The following is a 23,286-nucleotide window of genomic DNA, read 5'->3' on the forward strand; positions in this document are numbered from 1 at the left end:
CTCTACCTAATACTAATTATTCTGTATCATCCCATGCATGTTCATATACTGTTTACTATATATCTATATATTTATAACAATACATTTTATTGCTTTAGATGTCATCATGGTGTATGAGCCATTGGTAACTTTTTTTTTCATTCTTTCTTCTACTTCCAGTAGAGCAGTGTTTTCATCTTCCCTATCCTTGACAACACTTAACTATTACCAAATCTTTTGATTATTTTTTAAAGCAATGAGACTCTATCGTTTTAACTTTATTTAAGAAGTCTCATTGTGCAGAAATCTTTTTTTAATTAAAGATAGTAATTGGTAGACATTTCTTTTGTAATTTGTATTTTTGTATCCTTACTCTGCCATAGTAAAAGTATTCTTTTTTCTTTCTTCCAAAGGTTAAAAGTTTTGCTTGTCACATTTGGGAATTTAATCAATTTGGAAATTTTAAATCCATCCTAAGAAATCTGAATGTAGTATTTTCCCAATAACCTCACCTTTAGTAAACAATTATTTTCCATAAATTGTAGGAATCTTCAGACACATCAATTATCTATTTTTATGTGGGTCTCTTGTAAAAGTATTCAAGCTGTTTCATTGGTTTATATGCCTAACACTGTTTCCATTGTTATGGACTTATAAGTTCAAACGGTGGCTTGCCAGTTATTTACTATTATACATAGAAAGTAGCAAGTATCTTAGATTAGACCAGCGGTCCCCAATCCCTGGGTCACAGACCAGTAACAATCTATGTCCTATTAGGAACCAGGCCACACAGCAGGAGGTGAGCGGTGGGTAAGCAAGCAAAGCTTCATCTGTATTTACCGCTGCTTCCCATCACTTGCGTTACTGTCTGAGCTCTGCCTCCTTTCAGATCAGCAGTGTCATTACATTCTTAGAAGAGCTCAAACTCTATTATGAACTGAGCATGCGAGAGATCTAGGTTGTGTGCTCCTTATGAGAATCTAATGCATAATGATCTGTCACTGTCTCCCATCACACCCAGGTGGGACCGCCCAGCTGCAGGAAAGCAAGCTCAGGGCTCGCGTTGATTCTACATTATGGTGAGTTGTACAATTATTTCATTATATATTACAGTGTAATAATAGAAATAAAATGTACAATAAATGCACTTGAATCATCCCCAAACCATCCTTAATCCCTGGTACATGAAAAAATTGTCTTCAGTCAGTCTCGGTGGCTCACGCCTGTAACCCAGCTATTTGGGAGGCCGAGGCAAGCTGATCACCTGAGGTCAGGAGTTCGAGACCAGCCTGGTCAATATGGTGAAATCCCATCTCTATTAAAATACAAAAATTAGTCGGGCATGGTGGCACATACCTGTAATCCCAGTTACTCAGGAGAATCACGTGAACTCGGCTCGGGAGATGGAGGTTGCAGTGAGTGGAGATAGCATCACTCCAGTCCAGCCTTGGTGGCAGAGCTAGATTCCGCCTGAAAAAAAAAAAAAAAGTCTTCCATGAAACCAGTCCCTGGTGTCAAAAAAGTTGGGGCCACTGCCTTAGAAAGATATGTGTCAGGCTACCTATGAGCCCACCAAAGGCATTCATAATTTTTGTAACATTCTTCTCAATTTCTAGCATTTCCTTTTGCTTTTTTCTTTTACAATGCCCATTCTGGCATGTCATCCACTTTTGCCATTAGAGCCACTGGTATATTAATTGTAGGTTTTTAAAACTCCTAGTCTGATAATTCCAAAATCATTTTCATATCTTGGTCTGGTTCTGATGCTTGCTTTGTCTCTTCAGACTGTGTTTTTTGCCTTTTACATGACTTTGTAGTTTTAGTTGAAAGCCAGGCATGATGTATAGAGTAAAATAAACTGAGGTATACAGGCATTTAGTGTGAGGTTTTCTATTTATGTGACTGAGTTAGGTGTATTTGCTGTTTGCAGTCCCTGTAATGTTAGAGGCTAGAATTTTAATTTTTTTTTTAATTATTTTGTCTGTTGTCTTGGATTTTTTTTTCAGATACCCCTTCTTCAAGCAGGATCTTAGGATTGCAATTCTTTTGGCTACAATCCACTATTATACAATATTGATATGGTGGTACGGTGTGGGAAGAGGGAAATAACACTTAGTCCTATAATTCAATCTCAGTCTTTTAGTAAGCCTGAGTTCGTTCGAACCCTTTCACCATGGTTTCAAAAGCTACACAGGAACTGGAGTTGAGCATTTGCCTTCTCCCAGGTTGGTTAGGCTTTGGTACAACTCCAGTCATGAGGCTTTGCTGAAATCGTTCCCCTCAGTGAAGGTCTTATTAAGGAAAATAGAGAGCTCTGGGCATATTTCAAAATGGTTCCTTTTTGCCCAAGCCCTGCCAGAAGCACCAGTGGAATGTTTTCCCAGATCTTCACAGTGAGTAGTTGTTAGGGTTCCCGGAAGTAAAGCTTGCAAAAGTGTGGTGGAATCTTCCTAAGACTGGAAACCCTCAGTTTTACATTTTCATATTTATGCACATACAGCCTCCAGCAATTCAACTACAGTTTGAAGTGTTCTCCTCGGTACTGGCTTCAACTGCTCCAGGGCTTCTGCTCTTGGAAAACTGTGCTGCTCTGTACTCCCCTGTTTATCTTTCTAGTCTGAAGGGCGGCAGTTTGCCCCGTGACCTCAGATCTCTGATGGATCTAATACATGCTGATTTTCAATTTGTTCAGCTTTTTTCTCATCTTGAGGATGACAGTGAGGACTTCCAATTTGTTATAAAGCCAGAAACCAAAGTTGTATTATTCTTCTGAATAGCAATTTCTGACTTGTTACTAATAAAGACTGAATAAAAAAACAGCTGTCAAGTAAAAGTGAATGTGTGACATAGGGCCCATTAAAAATTGTGTTCTCTGACATGTCAAGTGGTAAGTTGAAGTGTGCATCGCTGTAATCCATCTTTTAAGAGAAAATTCAACATGAAGATAGCTTTTTAAATATTGGCATTATCTTTATAAAGGGTTCAATATCATTAACATCTTATGTCTGAACATTTTTATTTTGACCATAAAAATCCATTTTTTTCTGAAAGAATAAAAATAGTCTAGAAGTTGTGTGATGAATATTAAACTCAGGAGTGAGAACAGGAACTCAGTGGTGGCTTTGGTGTGGATGCAGTATACAGATTGGACTTTGGCCCGATCATGTCATGTATCTTTTCCTCACGTATAGGAGGTTGCTGCAATGCAAGCAATGAAGATATAGAAAGCCCCACTGAAATTTATTTGAGGTCTCATGGCCCTTCCTCATCCTTGGGAGGACTGTTGTGTCTATGGAGAATGTCCTGAACGTCTTAGAGCAGCGGTGCCTCATCTTTTTGGCACCAGGGACTGCTTTTGTGGAAAACAATTTTTCCATGCACGAGGTTGGGGGTAATGATTCAAGCGCACCACATTTATCATTAGATTCTCATAAGGAGCGTGCAACCAAGATCCACTGCATACACAGTTCACAACGGGGTTCTCACTCCTATGAGAATCTAATGCGGAAGCCTCCCTCATGGGAGGCGGAGCTTAGGCGGTGATGCTCGCTGGTCCATGGCTCACCTCCTGCTGCGCAGCCCCGTTCCCAGCAGACCACTGACCAGTATGGTTCACAGATTGAGGGTTAGACATCCTTATCTTAGAGTGATGTCTCTCTAAATTTCTGCGCCGCTTCTCCAGCCTTCTCCAGAAGGCCAGCTATCTGGTATATAGGAAGACCTTGCCTTCCATAGAAGGAATATCTCTTAAATCTCCAGACGATACTTAGTGAAGACTCATGTGTTTAGACTTACCTTGTGGCTGTAGCATCCTAGTACTCTAATTTCTTATGCCAACCTATATATAAACATTAAAAGTTTCAAAAATCTTTAATTGTTTCCTCCTTATGCCTGCCCATAGTGGATTCTTCCTTCTCCCACTTTACCACCAGCGATGAAACAGTCCTTAGTCTCCTCTTTCCGAAGAAGCTAGTTGATTTCTGAAACGCGGGTTTGTAGATTACTGTTTCTCTTCAGCTTTCAAATAGACTTTAACAACTATACATATACTTTTTCCTTTTTTAGCTTCTTTTTGCTGTTAGGATAGAGTGAGGTTTCTTTCTGTCTCTGAAATAAAAGTGGAAATTTATACTATAAGACTATTTTACTTATTAAAAAAATTATCAAATACCTGTAATTCTAAAAACATTAAAAAAATTAAGTTCAACCTCATTCAGTATTTTCTATAAGTGATGTTATATTCTCTCCACTCTACTTAGAAACAGAGAGTTTATTCATTGACAGTGTTCTTCTGGCATTTTCTTTCTGTGGTGCAGAATTATGTGATTTGTGGTTTTCCCTCGAAACCTCTTTCTCCTGCCTCTAAGAGTGCTTTCCATCATGTGGCTTTTTGATTAATGTGCTCTCTGGAGTAGTTAATTTTATTAAGGTTACTCTTCACTTTGCAAGTCATTTTTCTAATGAAGTGATTTTAAGTAATTTGACTTTGTAACATCTGGAGATGCCTGCGAACTCACCCATTGCATTAGAATGTGCACAGAAGGTAAGTTTTTTATTCTTTCTGATAGGTAAGTTTAGATTCATAGATTTCACATTCATTGATGTTATTAAAATTATATGGGTTTTCCTATTTTTGTTTTGTTTCGTTTTTCCAGACAAGGTCTCACTCCACCACCTAGGCTGGAATGAAGTGGCACTATCATGGTTCATCGCAGCCTCAACCCCCTGGGCTCAAGTGATCCTCCCATCTCAGCCTCCTGATTAAATCTGGACCTCAAGTGCACACTACATGCCTGGTTATTTTTATTATTTAATTTTTTTGTAGAGACAGTGTCTCACTATGTTGCCCAGGCTGGTCTCAAACTCCTGGGCTCAAATTCCTCCTGCCTCACAAGGTGCTAGGATTACAGGTATGAGCCACCATGTTTTCTCAGTTTTTGGAAAGTCCACCATACTTAATCATTGTTTTGAGAGTTTGATTTTAAATTTCAATAAGTTTTCATGGCATATAATTATACACATAGAATCAATGTTGTACTTTAAGGCTAGAGCTAGGGAAGTATTATTGGTCTAGTTTCAACAGGCCATGGGTCTCTGGAAATTATTTTTTATACCACTCTATGCTGTAGATCTCATTGAATATTAGATCATATACTTTTCAAATAAGCATGATCTTCAGGACTATGATACAAAATAGCCAAAATGGAAGGCGCACACACAGTAGGTTTGTGCCACAGCTGGGAATCCCCAGATTGTAAAATTTGAAATCTTAGGAGGAGGCTGCTAGCATATCTGCCAAACTTTACTCCAGAAAACATTATATTTATTATGCTGGTCAAGATATTATTCTGCCCTCTGCTTTGAAAAGAGAAACGATTTGTACAAAGTTGTTTTGCTACAAGAAAAATTCTTAAAATGATAATCCAGTACAAAATCTGTCGATGCCCTTTCTTTACAAGATGTGTGGAAATTCTAGAGATGCATGGGGAATTGCTTCTCAACATATGTCCGTTGGTGTATTATTTTGCATTCTGGCATTGTTTATGCTAATCTTATTTTTTCCATAAGTTAGTTTTATTTTACCTGTGTACACACAGGTGAAATATTTAGTTTTCTTTGACTATTAACATAATTATTACAAGAATTATATTAACTTTAAAAGTATAAACTTTTTAAAATTTACCATCTATTTTTGAAAAATGAAAGACATGGAATTTATCTTCTTGAGCTTCAGCTTTTCTTGTAGTTTAACATTTTTTTTTTGGTACCCAGCAAGAATTAACCTAAAACAACACACTGACATTCTTTTTTATTTTTTTAATTATTATTTATTTATTTTTTGTTTTTGAGATGGAGTCTCACTCTGTGGCCAGACTGGAGTGCAGTGGTACGATCTCAGCTAACTGCAACCTCCGACTCCCTGGTTCAAGTGATTCTCCTGCCTCAGTCTCCCAAGTAGCTGAGATTATAGGCACGTGCCACCACGCCCAGCCAATTTTTGTATGTATTTATTTATTTATTATTTATTTATTTATTGTTAGTAGAGACAGGGCTTCACCATGTTGTCCAGGATGGTCTCAATCTCTTGACCTCTTGATCCGCCAGCCTCAGCCTACCAAAGTGCTGAGATTACAGGCTTGAGCCACCAGGCCTGGCCACTCTGTTTTATTTTTCCATGTATATTGACACTGCTCTCATATTAGATTTTCTCTGGAGAAATCAAAATTACTACTCAAAAGTATTAAAAGCAAAAGACCATTTAATCAGAACTGCCGACTAGAGGGCCTACAAAATAAAATTTTCAAATGAGATAGCAAGAGCGTAAGTAAGAATAAAAACAGGTTCCGTAAGTTTTGTAAATGATCTTTTATAATCATTCAAAGCAACATATTAGAATAATTTGATGTTTAAAACAGAAATTAAAAGCCAAAATCTAAATTTCCTCTCAATGTTTTCATTCTAAAGAATAATTGTTAATTATATGATACAATTTTAATATATCAGTAAATTACATGTAGTTTAATATAATACCTATAAATCATTGGTCCCAGTGTTCTGAGGTCTTTACCTTGATATTTGGGAATTGGAAGATCAAACCCTGCTGTCACCTCACATAAACTAATGGCTAAACTCCTTTATGAAGGGATTACTACCAACTAATCATTAATTCTGTTTAAGTTTGTTGGAACGTACCGGTTTCTGTTTGTTCTCTTGATATATTTATTTTAGTTTAAATTTCTGAAGGAACATAATTAAGTCAAATCAGTCTAAGAGACATTTTGTGACAACTAGGGTGTGGAAAAATTGCATTTAGAAAACTAAACAAGGCATCAAGATAACATAAGGGGTTTCCCGAGTAATTTTAAAGAGATAATGTGAGTGGAGGTCATTTATCATCCTGAATGTGTTCTCAAGCATTCAACAACCTTTTAAATCATCAAAGCAAATTAAACTGTTGGCTTAAAAGACAAATGCCTACGAATCTTAAATTCATTTGTAGCAACTAAACTCAGAGTTAATTTGTAATCATGTTTTAATAAAATACATTCTATTATTTACATAGTTTAATCATAAATGTAGTTCTATTATACCAGCTGTTTAATTAGATTTCTTTGTTAATTGTTTAGGTGTAACTTGTTGGATTTTAAAATTAAAATGGAGTGGCAGGGTGAACTATAGTTTTTGCATGTGAAAAAGTCAAATTAATACAGTAATATATCTACTTAGTCATAATCTAGACTTAAAGAATAAAACATATTAAAAATATGTCATTGTTTTAATGTAAAAACCCATTTTTTTTTTCTTTTTTCTTTTTTTTCCTTGAGACAGGGTCTCACCCTGTTGCCCAGGCTGGAGTGCAGTTTTGCAATCTCAGTTCACTGCAAACTCCGCCTCCCAGGTTCATTTCGACCTCCTGAGTAGCTGACACTACAGGCGCACGCCACCATGCCCAGATAATTTTTGTACTTTTTGTAGAGATGGGTTCTACTATATTGCCCAGGTTTGTTTCGAACTCCTGAACTCAAGCAATCTGCCTGCCTTGGCCTCCCAAAGTGTTGGGATTACAGGCGTGAGCCACTGTGCCTGGCCTACATTTATTTTTCAAAAACCAAAGATTTTTTTGGCAAAGACTTCAATTCCTGGGCAAGTCCCGGTACTATGCTGGATGTGACTTCAGTGCACTGCAGGGGGCATGCGACCTAGTGAGACACTAGCTGGGACAGCTAAGGGAGTGCTTCTGCCAGCCCTAACCCAACCCAAGGCAGCGTAGCTTACAGCTCTGGGAGACACTCCTTCCTTCTGCTTGAGTTGAAGAGAGGGAAAAATAGAGAAGACTTTGTTTTACAACTTGGATACCAGCTGACCCACAGTAGTACAGGGCACCAGGCAGAGTCCTTAGGCCCCCATTCCAGGCCCTAGCTCCTAGATGACATTTCTATACACAGCCTGGGCCAGAAGGAACCCACTTTTTGAAGGGAAGGACCCAGTCCTGGCAGGATTTATCACTTGCTGACTGAGGAGCCCTCAGATCTTGAATAGTCAGCACCAGTACCCAGGCAGCACTTACCATGGGCCTTGGGTAAGACTCAAAGACATGCTGACCTCAGGGGGGACCCAGCACATTCCCAGCTGTCGTGGTTATGGGGAAGGGCTTTCTGCTTGTGAAAAACAGAGGTAATAGCAAAGGGAACCTTGTCTTGTAGCTCAGGCACCAGCTTAGCCAAAGTGAGGTAGAGCACCATGTGGGTTCCTGGGGTCTGTAATATCAGGCGTTGGCCATTGGATGTCATTTCTGGACCTGCCCTGGGCCACAGGGAAGACCACTGTGCTGAAAAAAAGAGTGGAAGGCCTGGCAGCATTCACCACAAGCTGACTGAAGAGGCTTGGTTCTTGAATGAACATCAGCAGTAGCCAGACAGTACTTGCTGTGGGCCTCGGGTAGTGATGGTCACAGGGAGAGACTGCTCTGCTTGTGGAAAGAGGACGGAAGAGTAGGAAGAACTTTGTCTTGTAGCTTGGGTGCCAGCTCAGTCACAGTGGAAGAGAGCGATAGGTAGATTCCCAATGTGGACTTGTATAGGACTGAAGCTTGCCACTCTGAAGGGAAGGACAAAACCTGGCGGTTTCACCACCTGCTGACTGTAGAACCCCAGGGCTTTGAGTGAACATAGGTGATAGCCAGATCATGGTTATCATGGGCTGTGGGCAAGACCCAGTGCTATGCTGATTTCAGGTCTGATCCAGCACAATCCCACTGGGGATGTCCACATGGGTGCTTGTATCACCCCTCCCCCAGCTCCAGGCAGTTCTGCCCATAGAGAAACTCTGTTTGTTTGAGAGAAAATAAGGGAAGAGAACAAGAGACTCTTTCTGTAATCCAGATAATTCTTCTAGCTTTTATCCAACCCACCAAGGTGGTACCTTCATGAGTCTGCAAGAGCCATGGCATTACTGGACTTGAAGTGCTTCCTAATGCAGATACAGCTGCAGTTACCAAAAACTTAAGTCACAGTACCCACATCCCTCGAATACCTGGAAAACCTTCCCAAAAAGGACAAGTACAAACAAGCCCAGACAGTAAAGACTACAATAAATACCTAACTCTTCAATGCCCAACACCAACAAATATCCACAGATATGAAGACCATCCAGGAAAATATGACCTCGACAAATGAACTAAATATAGCACCAAAGACAGACATATGTGACCTTTTAGACAGAATTCAAAATAGCTGTGTTGAAGAAACTCAAGATAACACAGATAAATTTAACAAGATTGTAATAATTTAAAAGAACCAAGGAGAAATTATAGAGTTGAAAATGCAATTCACATAGCGAGGAATGCATCAGAGTCACATAACAACCAAATTGATCAAGCAGGAGAAAGAATAAGTGAGTTTAAAGAGAGGCTATTTGAAGATACAGTCAGAGGAGACAAAAGAAAGATGAATTTTTTTTAAAAAAATGAAGCACAACTACAAGATCTAGAAAATAGCCTCAAAAGGGCAAACCTAAGAGTAAGAGATATGGTTAGAAAGTTTATTCAAAGAAATAATAACAGAGGACATCCCAAAACTAGATAAAGACATCAATATCCAAGTACAAGAAGATCATAGAACACAAGGAAATTTAATCCAAATGAAATTTCTTCAAGTCATTTAATGATCAAACTCCCAAAGGTCAAGGGTAGACACAGGATCCTAAAAGCAGTGAAAGAAAAGAAACAAATAACATAAAGTGGAGCTCTAATATGTCTGGCCACAGACTTCTCTATGGAAATTCTATAGGCCAGGAGAGAGTGGCATGACATATTTAAAGTGTTGAAGGAAACAAACTTTTATCCTAGAATAGTATAACCAGTGAAAATATCCTTCAGACAAGAAGTAGAAACAAAGATTTTCCTAGACAAACAACAACTGAGGGATTTCATCAATACCAGACTTGTCCTACAAAAAATGCTAAAGAGAGTTCTTCAATCTGAAAGCAAATGACATTAATGAGCGATAAGAAATCATTTAAATGTATAAAAATCACTGGTAATAGTAACTACACAGAAAACCATAGAATATTATAACACTGTTATTGTAGTATGTAAACAACTCATATCTTGAGTAGAAAGATGAAACGATGAACTGATAAAAATAAACAACAACTTTTAGAAGCACAAACAGTACAATAAATATAAATATCAACAACAAAAAGTTAAGAAGTGGGGCAATGAAGTTAAAGTGTAGAATTCACATTCGCATTCTCTTTACTTCTTTGTGAGTTAGCTTATGTAATCAAGGTTAAGTTGTCATCAGTTTAAAATAATGAGTAGTACGTTACTATTTGTAAGCCTCATTGTAACCTCAAATAAAACAACAACAACAACAACAAACACACACACACAAAAAGCAAGAAATTAAAGCTTATGACCAGAGAAAATTACCTTCACTGAAAGGAAGACAGGAAGAAGGGAAGGAGGAAGAAAAGACCACAAAACAACAAGAAAACAAATAACAAAATGGCAGAAGTCCTTACTTATCAATAATAACATTGAATGTAAATGGACAACTCTCCAATCAAAAAACATAGAGGGACTGAATGGATAAAAACACAAGACTCAACCATCTGTTGTGCACTAGAAACACACTTTATTTATAAAGACACACACAGACTGGAAATAAATGGATGGAAAAAGATATTCCATGCCAATGGAAACCAAAAACAGGCAAGATTGGCAATACTTATGTCAGGCAAAAAAGATTTCAAGATAAAAATTGTAAGAAGACACAAATAAGGTTATGATATAATGATAAGAAGTGGTCAATTAAGCAAGAGGCAATAAAAACTGTAAATATATATGCATTGAACACTGGAGCACCTAGATATATAAAGCAAATAGTGTTAGAGTTAAAAAGAGGGACAGATCCGAATACAATAATAGCTGAAGACTTCAACACCCCACTTTTAGCATTGGACAGATCATCCAGACATAAAATCAACAATGAAACATCGGATTTATAATCTGTACTGTAGACTAAACGGACCAAAGAGTTATTTACAGAACATTTCATTCAACAGCTGCAGAATACACAGCATCCTCATCACATGGATTATTATCAAGAACGGATCATATATTAGGCCACAGAAAGGTCTTAAAATTTCAGAATAATTGAAATTATACAAGTATCTCATCTGATCACAATAAAATAAAACTAGAAATCACTAACAAGAGGAACCTTGGAAACTGTACAAACACATGGAAATTAAATAATATACTCCTGAATGACCAGTGAGTCAATGAATAAATTAAAAGGAAATTACAAAATTTCTTGAAACAAATAATAATGGAAACACAAAATACCAAAACCTATGGGATACAGCAAAAACAACACTAAGAGGAAAGTTTAAAGCTTTAATCAACTACATCAAAAAAGAAAAAAATAAGTAAAAAATAAAAACTTCAAATAAACAAGCTAACAATCCATCTGAAAAAACTAGAAAAGCAAGATCAAACAACCAAAAATCAGTAGAAGAAAAGAAAAATAAAGATCAGAGCAGAAATAAAATTAAACAATACAAAAGAGAATAAATTTTTTTTGAAGAAGTAAACAAAATCAAGAAGCCTTTAGCCAGATTAAGAAAAAAAAAAAAAAAGAGAAGACCCAAATAAATAAAATCAGAAATAAAAATAGGAGACATTAGAAATGATACTGCAGAAATTCAAAGGATCATTAGAGGCTACTGTGAGCAACTACATGCGAATACATTGGAAAACCCAGAATGAATGAATAGATTCATACAACCTACCAAGATTGAACCATGAAAAAATCTAAAACCTGAACAGACAAGTAACAAGTAACGACATTGAAGTTGTAATAAAACATCTCCTGGCAAAAGAAAGTCCAGGATATGATCATTTCACTGGGGAATTAACCAATGATACCAATCCTACTCAAACTATTCCAAAAGTATGGGAGGAGGGAGTACTTCCAAACTCTTTCTACAAGGCCAGTATTTCCCTGACACCAAAACTAGACAAAGACACAACAACAAAATTACAGGCCAATATTCCTAATGAACATTGATATGAAAATCCTCAAAAAACAATCACACATTAAAAAGAACAATCGTCATGAAAAGTGATAAAATTTAACACGCCTTCATGGTAAAATGACTCAAAAGACTGGGTATAGAAGAAACATACCACAACACAACAAAAATTATATATGATAGACCACAATTAGTATCATACTGAATGGGGAAAAATTGAAAACCTCTCCTCTAAGATGTGAAACAAGACAAGGATGCCCATTTCCATCACTGTACTTCAACATAGTACTTTGAAGTCCAAGCTAGAGCAGTAAAACAAGAGAAACACAGGTCATCCAAATTGTAAAGGAAGAAGTCAAATTATCCTTATTTGCAAATGATGTGATCTCATACTTAGAAAAACCTAAAGAATCTACCAAAAAACTATTGGAACTGATACACAAATTTAGTAAAGTTGCAGAATACAAGATGAACAGATACAAATTTGTAGCAGGTTGGGGCCAGTGGCTCATGCCTATTGTCCCAACATTTTAGGAGGCTGAGGCAGGAGGGTTGCTTGAGCCCAGGTGTTTGAGACCAGCTTGGGCAATATAATGAGACCTAACCTCTACAAAAAAAAAAAAAAAAAAAAAAAAAAAAAAAATTAAAAATTAGCTGAGTGTGATGGCATATGCTTACAGTCTCAGATACAAAAGAGGCTGAGGTAGGAGGATCACTTGAGCACAGGAGGTGGAGGTTGCTGTGAGCTGAGACTGCATCACTCTGAAAAAGAAATCAAGAAAGTAATCCTATTTACAATAGCTACAAATAAAATAAAATACCTAGGAATTAACCAAAAAAGTGAAATATCTGTACAATAAAAACTATAATATGATGATGAAAGAAATTAAAGAGGACACAAAAAATAGGAAGAAATTTTATGTTCATGGTTTGCAAGAATTTACATTGTTAAAATGTACATATGACCCAAAGCATTCTACAGATTCAAATCAATGCCTATAGAAATACTGATGACATTCATCACAGAAATAGAAAAAAAAAATCCGAAATTCATATGGAACCACAAAAGACCCAGAATAGCCAAAGCTATCCTGAGCAAACAGAACAAAACTGGAGGAATCACATTACCTGATTTCAAATTGTACTACAGAGATACAGTATCAAAGCAGCGTGATACTGACATAAAAACAAACATGTAGATCAACGGGACAGAATAGAGAACTCAGAAACAAATCCATAGATCTACAGTGAATTCATTTTTGACAAAGATGCCAAGAATATATATTGGGGAAAGGACATTCTTTTCAATAAATGTTGCTGGGAAATCTGGATATCCATATACAGAAGAATAAAACTAGACCCCATCTCTTGCCATATACATAAATCAAATCAGAATTAATTAAAGACTTAAACCTAACAGCTCAAACTTTGAAACTACCAAAAGAACTTCTCTAGGACATTGGGCTGGGCAAAGATTTATTGGGTAATGCCCCACAAGTACAGGCAATCAAAGCACAAATGGACAAATGAGATCACATCAAGCTAAGAAGCTTCTGCACAGCAAACGATCAACTCACAGAATAGGAGAAAATATCTGCAAGCTATCCATCTGACAAGGGAATAATAACCACAATATAGGAGGAGTTCAATTTATTCTTTAGAAAAAAATTCAATAATGCAATTTAAAAATGGGCAAAAGATCTGAATATACATTTCTCAAAGAAAGACAATTGACAAACAAGTATATGAAAACATTCTCAATATCACTGGTCATCAGATAAATGCAAATAAAAACTACAATGAGATATCATATCACTCTGTTAAAATGACTTTTTATCAAAAAAACAGATAATAACAAATGCTAATGAGGATATGGAAAATATGAGGATAATAACAAATAACAGATAACAACAAATGCTAATGAGGATGAGAAAAGAGAACCCTTGTACCTGTTGGTAGGAATGTAAATTACTACCACCACTTTGGAGAACAATTTGAAAGTTCCTCAAGAAACTATAAATAGAGCTGTAATATGATCCAGAAATCCCACTACTAGATACATACCCAAATAAAAGAAATTGGTATATTGAAGAGCTATATGCACTCTCATGTTTATTGCAGCACTGTTCCCAATAGCCAAGATTTGGAAGCAACCTAAGTGTCCATCAACAGATGAATGGATAAAGAAAATGTGGCACCCATTGTATATACACAATGGAGCACTATTCAGCCATAAAAAATAATGAAATCCTATCATTTGAAACCACATGGATGAAACCGGAGATCACTATGTTAAGCCAGACACAGAAAGACAAATATCACATGTTCTCACTCATATGTGGGAGCTAAGAAGGTAGATCTCATGGAAGTAGAGAGTAGAACGATGGTTACCAGAGGCTGGGAAAGGTAGTAAGAGTATGGGGTAAGTGGGAATGATTAAAGAGTATAAAATACAGTTAGATAGAGTAAATAAAATCTAGTATTTGCTACCACAACGGGATGACTACAGTCAACAACAATTTCTTGTAATTTTAAAGTAAATAAAACAGCATAATTGCATTGTTTGTAACACAAGGATAAATGCTCAAGGTATTGAATACCTCATTTACTCTGATGTGATTATTATACATTGTATGCCTGTATCAAAATATCTCATGTACACTAAAAATATATATACCTACTATGTACTTGCAATAATTAAAAATAAATTTAAAAAAAATCAAAGACATTTTTGGAAAACACAAATTAAACAGGTTACTATAATAAAAATATTTAAAATGTTGAAAGAGTGTGCCATATTAAAACAGCTTTTTAAAAGATTACACTAAATTGCACTTTGAAAGTGGATCAAATTTAATACTGTATTCAGTTAACTTACTATCTCACTACAGAGTATGGCTAGAATGAAGGATATCTTTAAACACTGGAAAATAAGAATTGGTCAAATGGTACAAAGGTTCAGTTATGTCAGATTAATCATCTCTGTAGATTTAATATATAGGATGGTAACGATAAGTAACACTATTCTATACTTCGAAATTTGCTAAGAGAGTAGATCTTAACAAATGATAATTAAGTGAGGTGATGGATATATTAATTAATATGATTAAGGTAACTATTTCACAATACATACATGTATCGTATCCTCAGGGTATACACCTTAAATACATGCAACAAAAAACAAAAAAGAAAAGAAAACTTGAAAAGAATATAAAGAGAAAAGAAATATATAAATTGTGCCTTTTAAAACTATTCATTTAATAAACACTTTTATGGTCTTTACTACATTCCAGTCACAGTCCTACTCGCTGGCAATGGGAAGACATCAAGCTAAGCTAAATTGTCTTCAAGGATCTCATGGTTGAAGGAACAAGATGGTAGTAAACAATGAACAGTTAAGTTGGGTGTTTTATGGGAGCATAAAGTAAGGGTAACTACATCTATTACTCAAAAATAATTTATAAAAATGTTTCATCACTATTAAAGAAGGTTGTACTGGTACTTTTCACACGTTGGATACTTTTCTATTTATTTAAAATATTAAATGATTAAATTTTATTATCTGAAAATCTAATCCTTATGCAAATATGGCAAGAAAGTAAGGAGGAAATAAAATTAAATGGCCCTCTGTTTCTCTAGAGGGAGAATGTGTATATTAATATACACACACATATACAAATATGTATCTATACACATAAAATATATAATGTGTTGTATATTAAAATACATATCATAGATTAATACATAAAATATTAAAAATATGTAACAACATACGTAACAGTTTGAAATATAAAGAAAATCAGAATTAATTTATCAAGGATCAATAAAAAGTCTCCTTGGTAAAAGGTAAAATTATGCTATTTATAACAAATATCTATAATTTGAAATATATTGCAAGTAGATGAGGGCCATGGTCACTTTTTTTAAAATTTCTATTCAGAGTGAAAGAAGTCTTCTCAGAATCAGAGAAATAAAAAGCGTAACATTAATTTTAATATGTTTAAAATACTGTAGGAAGAGTAGATAAACTAAAACAAATTTGTAAACTTTTTAACAGCCAGCTGATACTTGGAGGCTGTAAATAAATAAAAGGCACTAATAAACTATTGCCAATGTAATGGCCTAGACAAGGAAATATCTGCAATAAATAATAAATAGGATTTATTCCATATATTCTAAGAGGCATAGGAGAAAATAAAAGTCCTGAAAATTAACTTGGATTTGATACAACTGAAGAAAAAGACTAAATGATGTCTACCAGAAAATGTGCAAATTCATGTGGAATTCCTTTCTATAACTTTGTCTTAAATATCTCCATAGATTAACATTGGTATTATAATTAAATGTGATCCAAACCAAAGAAGACTACCAATAAGCTGTACACATCATAAACTAAAGATAGTATTTTAGTGTGTTCTTGACATATTTCTACTGCTCTGTACCTAAGGTTGCCCTATTTTAGCTATTATAATGGTATGAGAATATGCAGCTGCCACCCACTTTTTATTTCTAGTCTGTGCAGTAAGGCTATGCATTAGAGAACATTGCTGTTGTGTTCCTAATCTAGTTGTTTTCTGAGTGCTTTCCCATTTAATAGACTGTAACCATGGTATCCAGAAAACACAGAGCGCCTACTAGGAACACAGGAAATGATCAGACAAGTAATTCACATTGAACAAGTTATGTAAGTTTCTTATTTCACCAACTATAAAGTAGCACACATTGTATAGAGTTGTTGCAGGAAATTAAATAAGATAGCATATGTAGACTACTTGACATTTAATGGATGTATAATAACTATTAATCACATCTCCCAATATTGAGGCCTTACTGAAAAATATATTTACAATAAAACATAATATTTCAACTATAAGATGAGTTTAATTACACACACTGCAAAAAGGCTTTGTGAGCAATCAAAGAAATCAAGTATGTGAACCACTAAGAATAAGGCTAACAAAGTGTAAATATCCAATGAAAGGTAGCTTAATTTCACAAAACGAATTTCATAAAGAGTTTAGTTTATAAAAATATAACGTTATATATGTATATCATGATCACTAAGTAAAAATGTAATGTCAAATATAACATAAAACAAAAATCAAATATAACATTTAGATAAAGAATGTTATGAAACAAGCAGCCATGAAACACATAGTTTATGAAACAAACCCTTTTTTTTTTTTTTTTTTTTTTTTTTTTGAGACAGAGTCTCACTCGGTCACCGCCAGGCTGGAGTGCAGTGGCAGGATCTCAGGTCACTGCAACCTCCGCTTCCCAGGTTAAAGTGACTCTCCTGCCTCAGCCTCCCGAGTAGATGGGACTACAGGCACATGCCACCATGCCCAGCTAATTTTCGTATTTTTAGTGGAGATGGGGTTTCACCGTGTTGGCCAGGATGGTCTCTCAACCTCATGATCAACCCGCCTTGGCCTCCCAGAGGGCTGGGATTACAGGCGTGAGCCACCGTGCCCGGCCAAAAGAACTTTTCAAGTCACCTAGGTGACCCTTCTCAGTTACTGCAATCCTCATCTTTCTTTCCCAGAAACCAGTGTCCTAAATTTTGTTAACTACTCTTTTTCTTTAAGATTTACCACACAGCTCTGTGTTCTGAAACAATGTATTGTTCAGTTTGACCTATTTGTTAACCTTTATATAAATGGGGTCATCTTATTGTGTTTGTCTGTGACTTGCTTTTATTAATCAACATTGTTTGGGTTATCATATGGAAGCACGTGTGAGTTCAATTACTTTCTGTTTTGTGCATTATGTCATGCTGTGAATATAAAACTATGTATCTACTCTGTTTTGATACTACAGTTTTGATATGGTTTGGCTGTGTCCCCACTTAAATCTCATCTTGAATTGTAGCTCCCATAATTTCCACATGTTGTGGGAGGGACACAGTGGGAGACAACTGAATCATGGCAGTGGTTTCATCCATACTGTTCCCATGGTATTAAATACATCTCATGAGAACTGATGGTTTTATAAGGGGTTCCTCCTTTCACTTGGGTCTCATTCTTTCTTGCCTGCCACCATGTAAGATGTGATTTTTGTCTTCTGTCATGATTGTGAGGCCACCCCAGCCACGTGGAACTGTGAGCCCATTAACTTCTTTTTATTTATAAATTATTAAGTCTGGGGTATGTCTTTATCAGGAGCATGAAAATGGACGAATATAAGTTGCTTACAGTTCTGTATTATTTCCTTTTTTTTTTTTTCCTGTGAGACAGTCTCACTCTGTCACCCAGGCTGGAATGCAGTGGTGTGATCTCTGCTCACTGAAACCTCCTTCTGCTGGGTTCAAGAGATTCTCCTGCCTCAGCCTCCTGAGTAGCTGGGACTACAGTTGCATGCCATCACGCCCAGCTAATTTTTTGTATTTTTAGTAGAGATGGGGTTTCACTGTGTTAGCCAGAATGGTCTTGATTCCTGACCTTGTGATCTGCTTGCCTTAGCCTCCCAAATTGCTGGGATTACAGGAGTGAGCCACCAGGCTTGGCCCAGTTCTGTATTGTTTCTAACAACGCTGCTATAAATATTTCAGTTCATATCTCTTGGTGCATAGATGTAGTAGTTTTATAGGGCAAGGCTGGCTGACTTTCTGTTAAAGGGCCAGATAGTAAATGTTTCAGGGTTTGTGGGTCATAATGTCTCTGCCACAACAACTCAACTCTGTTATTGGAAAATGAAAGTAGCTTTAGACAAGGTGTAAGTGAATGAACTTGGCTGTGTACACATATATACACACACACACATATATATATGTGTATATATATTTTAAAGGAGACAGATGAATTCAGTTTGAGGCATATAGTTTGTTGACCCCTGTTCCAGTGTAAAAGGGCAGATTGGACTTGTTGGCTCAGAGTGTATGTGTATGTTCATTTTACTAGTTTTTGTGTATGGCTTAAAGGATTGTAATTATTTATTATGCATAACCAATATCCAAGGAATACGTAATAATAAGTTCACTATTTTTCCTTCAATCTCCAACATCCCATCAGATTTTCATAAATGTGTGGATCTGTTTATGAACTGTCTATTCTGCCCAATTATTCTGCTCATCAGCTCTATACCCTGGACCTTACTACTTGGATTACTACTGATACAATGATAGAGGCAGGAGGCGGAGAAATTCTGGAAACACAGGGGCACGTCCCTGGTGAAGTCCCACCTTTAAGCCCAAAAGCCTGAGACCGTGGGAGACCCAAGTCCGAAGTGAGAATTTATACCCTGTTTTCCCACTGGAGTATTCCCTTTTCCTAAACCATCCATGACCCGCATCCCACCCCATCCAGTGACTATAAAGACTCCAGACTCAGCCAGCAGAGAGGAGAAGCAGCTGGACGTCGGAGACTGTAGATGGACATTGGAGAAAAGTGACTTGACTTCAGAAGGACAACCTGATGGCATAACTTCAGAGAAGAATCGGGTTGGAGATGGCTGGTTTTCAGGGGAAGATTACTTACCACCCCCATATCCCCTTTTTAGCTATCTTTCACGCTGAGAGCCACTTTCAGTGGCAAGAAAATCCTCTGCATTTACCATCCCTCAATTGGTTCGTGCTACCTCATTTTTCCTGGACTCCAGACAAGAGCTTGGGAGGCACAAGTGTGGATACAAAAGGCTGTCACACTGGCCCTTTCCCTTGCTGGCAGACGGCAGCTGCCGGCCTCCTAAGCTGTTAGCGCGTAAGCAGTCTGCGGACAGCAGAACTCAAAAACAACAACAGCAGCAAAAACACTGTAACACACCCTCTGGGGCTTTGGAAGTCGCAGGCACCCCATCTGGACGCTGCCATGGGGCCTGCACAGAGTTCGCTCCTGCCAGCACCCAAAAGCACTTGCTCCAGCTTCTGCACCCCCTCACTTGTGCGCTTCCTCCCATGAGAGGTGGAAGGCAGTGAGTGGAGTTTGATCCTGCTGGCTCCAGCGCTCCTGTACTCAGCTCTCGCCTCCTTGGCTCATGGGCTCCCTGCCACAAGGAGTTAAGAGCAGTGGGCAGAGTAAAGGAGGCACCACTGGTCATGAGTCCCGCGAAGGGGTCAGGGAAATATCCTGCTTCACTACTCTTTATAACATGCTTTAAAGCCCATTTAGGTAGTATTACTCATTCTTGTTCCTTTTCTTTATAATTATCTTATTATTTATTGACTCTCACATTTTTATATTAATTCTATAATCAGCTTTTCAATTTTTAGGAAAAAGTATGGAAATTAAATGGAATTTCATTGAATGTATGGACTAGTGTGAAGATATATTTCCTTGATATTAAGTCTTCTTATCCATAAAAGTTGAAATTTTGACAGGTTTTAGAAGGAACCAGAAGTTAGATATTTCTGGTGTGGGAAATACAGGAGAATGTGGAATCAGGGAGACCACTTGGATACCAGCTTGGAATTTTTGCGGTAATATAAATGAAAGTAACTGGTGGTAGAATAATAGCTCTCCAAATATATCACTATCATAATCGCGGAAACCTGTGTATATGTTACCTCACAAGGCAAAGGGACTTTGCCAAAGAGGTTAAATTAAAGATGTGACCTGGGCAGATTATCCTGAATTATCCAGGTGAGCTCAGTGTAACCAAAGTTTCCTTATGAGAGAGTCAGGCGTGTCAGAATGAGAGAAGATATGACAATGGAAGCAAAGGTCAGAGAGAAAGAGTTTAAAGATGCTATGATGATAACTTTGAAGGTAGAAGAAGGTTCTATAAGCCAAGGAACACAGGCAACCTTTAGAAGCTCTAAAATGCAAGGAAAGGAAATTTCTCTTAGAGTCTTCAGAAGGAACATGGCCCTGCTAACACTGTGAGTTAAAATTTTTTGACATCCAAAACTTGAAAACAGTGTACTTTTGCTGTTTTAAACTGACAGGTTTAAGGTATCTGCTATGGCAGCAATAGAAAACTAACATATAGTGGATGGCAAGTTGGATTAGAAAATTAGCAATGAGGCCAGGTGTGGTGGCTCATGCCTATAATCCCAGCACTTTGGGAGACCGTGGCAGGCAGATCACCTGAGGTTGGGAGTTTGAGACCAGCCTGATCAACATGGAGAAACTCTGTCTCTACTAAAAATACAAAATTAGCTGGGCGTGGTGGCGCATGCCTGTAATTCCAGTTATTGGGAGGCTGATGCAGGAGAATCACTTGTACCCGGGAGGCAGAGGTTGTGGTGAGCCAAGATCGTGCTGGATCGCACTCTAGCCTGGGCAACAAGAGTGAAACTCCTTCTCAAAAGAAAAAAAAAAAAAATAATAATAATAAAGAAAATTAGCAATGAAGATAGTGAGAACTGGTCGAAATAACCTTAGAAGCTGTAGTGAGAACCATATATAAATAATTGGTTTATGTGGATTATGAAAGTCAAAGACAACCAAAGGATTAGGCCCTGATCAACTGAAAAAATAAAACTGCTACTTTCTAATATATAATTTATCCAGAAAGATTAAGGAAAGGAAAATACAGCAGGTAGGATTACCGTGTGAAGACTCTGTGGGTGTGACTGTCTTGTACAGCAATGGGTGTTGACTATTTTAGTGACTTTAAAGTTAAAGTAACTGTTAAATATCCAAGTGGAAAAGCTGAATTGGCAGGTGGATTCAGGAAAGAGGGCTAGAATGAAGATACCTATTTGAAGATTACTGGTATGCATGCTGCAAGGATGAATTTGGTCATCTATTGGGCAGATAAAGAATAGAATGCACCAATAATTGGGCACTACGTAGTTTGGAAGTCAGGAAGATAAGAAGAAAACATTGAAGCAGATAAGCATAATTTTTAAGAAACAGAAAATACAATATTGGATCCTGAAAGTGAAGCAAAGGTTAGGAAGGAAGTGGTCAAATGTATCCTACAGTACAAATAAGAAAGGAATGAGGAAAGAACTAATAGCAACTTAGATAAAAGAAGCTTAAGTGGAGTGATATAGTTAGAAACCTGAATAGACTGGAATAATAAAAAATTAGGAATAAAAATTGGATAGTGAGTATAGACAATATCTTTGTGAAATTTTCTAATAGAGTAAAAAAATAAACAGGTAGCTAAGTAGAAAGGTAAGTTGTATTTCTAATGTTGAGATCTATTACATAGTAATTTCATACTAAAGAGAATGATTTAATAGAAATTGTTGGAATTATGAATATGGATAGACAAGAGGGATGGATTTCATTAGATCATGGAGAAATTCAGCTCGTCTAGGAGGAAGGAAGGAAATATGTGCTCACAACTGTGCTAAGAGTCTGTAGATGTCCTCTACTGATTTATTTTATTTTTTTCTAAGAGAAGTAGGCAGCAAGATAAACAGCTGAGTCAAAACCAAATATTTGATGCTTGGAAAAAAAAAGAAATAAAATAGTCAAATAGTAGACTATTATGGTTACAAATGGGGCACAACTGTTTGGCAGGTGTGAACTTACTAGAGATTTGGATGAAAACAGACTGGGGTTTGACAAAGATAGTTTATGATGAAGACAGAAAATGTCAAGAGCACTGTGGGTTTATGGAAGGGTTCATGACATGGAGTAATAACTGGTATGGCCAACAGCATATAATTTCAATAGCAAGAGAAGTTGAGGACATGAGGAGGTACAGATAGCAGAATAATGGTAAAACCAATGAATTAGAGATCTTATTTGGATTAACAATTGTTGTAGTTTGGGTAAAAGAGGTTATAAGTTGGAGAAATTGAAGGAGATTGGTAGATGGAGAGAATAAAATTTGAAAACTACATTATGGAGGAGTTGCAGGTATTGATAATAAAGATATTTAGGTATGACCATAGGCACAGAGATGGCTGAGGTAGAGGGAGGACAATATTATTGAAGAAAAGGGTTGAATGACCAATATTTTAAATAATTTTATAAATATTAAAAATCTCAAAAATCATTACTGCAAAGATCTGAGTCCAAAGCCTCAGGTATACTCAGGAAGAGAAATGAAAAACACCTGGAATTATCAAAGAAAAAGCAAAGAAGACCTACTACACCTCCAGGTCAATGACGCGTGGAGTGACAGAGAAAAGGAGCCAGCAAGTGAGTGAGCTTCTTGGGAAGCAGTGTCCTTCAGAGTGGGACAGTTCTAACAAAAAGTTAAGAGAACTTCCAGGGAAGATGGGAGTGATAAATAGGATGTGCTGATGAAAGAGGTGTATCCCAGAGTACAGAAGAAAGTTTCAGAGCCAGGTGTAAAGTGGGGTTAGGGTGGGGATAGACAGAACTGCAATGGGATTCTGGGTACTGATGACAAAAGGTCCTGGGAGCC

At 36.8% G+C, this 23,286-nt stretch overlaps 1 long non-coding RNA gene across 2 annotated transcripts in view; it reads right to left on the reverse strand.

Annotated features, from left to right (window-relative positions):
• The window catches only part of LOC103236464 (uncharacterized), a 51,466-nt gene that overhangs the window by 20,616 nt on the left and 7,564 nt on the right, over positions 1–23,286 (reverse strand). Inside the window, exons 2-3 of one of the 2 annotated variants that reach the window (XR_012093493.1) lie at positions 3,775–4,086; positions 1,336–1,449 (exon numbers count right to left, since the gene is read on the reverse strand). This is a non-coding gene — a long non-coding RNA (uncharacterized lncRNA). Of the gene's footprint in view, positions 1–1,335; positions 4,087–23,286 lie in introns of both variants that reach the window. The other variant, XR_012093492.1, reaches the window with a different exon arrangement.

The sequence above is a fragment of the Chlorocebus sabaeus genome, chromosome 7 (assembly GCF_047675955.1).
Source record: "Chlorocebus sabaeus isolate Y175 chromosome 7, mChlSab1.0.hap1, whole genome shotgun sequence".
In the NCBI taxonomy this organism is placed as follows: Eukaryota; Metazoa; Chordata; class Mammalia; order Primates; family Cercopithecidae; genus Chlorocebus; species Chlorocebus sabaeus.